Here is a 2,231-nt window from a genome sequence, read left to right as displayed (position 1 = left end):
AGGGCTAATTGCACGGTGTCACATTGTGACTTCATGGCTGAAAGTCCAAGGATGACGGCAACAAATGTGCATGACAAAGCTCCTCACTGCCAAAGTTCTTCATCTTCACGCATGCCGGTCACTGCCACCTTGTTCTAAACCTCCTGTCAGGATTCTACAATATTTTCCTCCACGTAGAGAAACACTTGCTGGTGGCATTCAGAGAAAGCACATGTCGGGCTCATTAGCTGTTTATTTTCCACTTGGATTCTGCAGCATAAAATTAGGGCATGTTCACACTGCGTGTCTGTTTTCCAAGCAAAAGACGCCTCAGCATTCGTTCCTTTTCTCTGCAGTTTTGTAATCCTGATGTGTCTTTTGCCAGCGTTTTTATTTCAGAGGGTTGCAAACTTTTTTAAAAATATTTATCAAGAAATTAAGAAAACACTAGCATTTATTTTCAGTAAAAAAAAGCACACACACACACACAAAAAAACCTTGGCGGGTCTTATATTTTTTAGTCCTCCCATTGACTTACAGCAGGGGTGGGGAACCTCTGGCCTGGGCCTCGATGACCTCTTCTCTGGCCCCTGGACAGAATCCCGGGGTCGGCAGTGCTCGGGGCAGCAGCTACATTTTGACGGTTGTCAGCCTTCTAAATTATCCTTGCGCGTGCAATAACAGATTACGTCCTGATACTTGCCAGTGCCATTGTCAGGATGTGCTTTGTGGATGGAGTAAGGCTAGTTTCACACTAGCGTTAACTGCAATACGTCGCAAATGCGTCGTTTTGCCGAAAATACGCATCCAGCAAAAGTTCTTGCTGGATACGTTTTTTCGTCATAGACTAACATTAGCGACGCATTTGCAACGCATTGCAAAACGTCGCGTCCGTTTTGCGACGCTTGGGCGTGTGGTAGCGGACCGTCGGGAAAAAAAACCTTACATGTAACGTTTTTTGCTCCCGACGGTCCGCTTTTTCCGACCGCGCATGCACGGCCGGAACTCCGCCCCCACCTCCCCGCACCTCACAATGGGGCAGCGGATGCGTGGGAAAAATGCATCCGCTGCCCCCGTTGTGCGGCGGAGACCACGCTAGCGTCGGGAACCTCGGCCCGACGCACAGCGACGGGTTGTTCCCGACGCTAGTGTGAAAGTAGCCTTAGCCCCAGTGTCTCCTGCGGCGTCGGTGCCACAGCCAAATGTCTCCTGTAATGTCTATGTCGAAACCCCATCGTCTCCTTCCCCATGTCTCCTGCGATGTCTATACCGCAGCCCCATGTCTCCTCCTGAAGTGTATATGCTGCAGTCCCATGTCTCCTGTGATTCTGATGTATACACAGCAGTCTCGGTGTTCCTGTTTCCAATTTGTTTGCATATAAAAGGTGTGGCCTGCCTTTTCTTTGAGCTGGACATGGCTGTGGGTCTACTAGCCGGGCTCAGTGCTTCTCTACCCTTATCCACATGTAGATCACTTGACAGATGGTAAGGTCTTAATATTAAAGTTGGGACTGTCCTATTTAGGGTCATCGTGAAATGTAAAACCTCCAAAAGTGAGAACATTTTAAAAACAGCACCCTCGGACATATTGAAAACTTCTGTCAGGTAGCTTATTTATCCTTGAGGTGATTTTCAAGAATTAATACAAAGTGGCATGAGAGGAATGAAAATAGAATTAGTCTTAGGCCGGGATCACACATACGCGAGATACGGCCGAGTGTCGCAGGTGAAAAATCAGCTCTGGCGCCGCCACTCCGGAGTGGAACGTGCAGCCGCACAGCAATACATGGAGCTGCACGCTCCGCTCCGGAGTGTCGGCGCCAGAGCTGGGTTTTCACCTGCGAGACTCAGCCGTATCTCGCGTATGTGTGATCCTGGCCTTACCGGTAATTTGATTTTTAGGTACCTTCCACAACAGCAGTATTGGAGGATGTCTCCCCGCCCTAAGGCTATGTGCACACGTTGCTGAATTGCCGCTGAAATTTCCGGAGCAATTCTGCAACTCCCTGCCGTGGATATAATGCATGCAGAATTGGCATGCGTTTTCCCGCTAAACACTAGCGTTTTGCAAGCGTAATTAGCTTGCAGAATGCTAGCGTTTTCCAAGCGACCTGTAGTATCGCTTGGAAAATTGACAGGTTGGTCACACTTGTCAAGCATAGTGCTTGACAAGTGTGACCAACTTTTTACTATTGATGCTGCCTCGATCTCAGCTGCGCTCCCGGCAGCTTCTGTTCCCAGGGATGCATTGC

The sequence above is a fragment of the Ranitomeya variabilis genome, chromosome 1 (genome assembly GCF_051348905.1).
Source record: "Ranitomeya variabilis isolate aRanVar5 chromosome 1, aRanVar5.hap1, whole genome shotgun sequence".
Classification (NCBI taxonomy): Eukaryota; Metazoa; Chordata; class Amphibia; order Anura; family Dendrobatidae; genus Ranitomeya; species Ranitomeya variabilis.
This window is presented reverse-complemented; position numbering follows the sequence as displayed.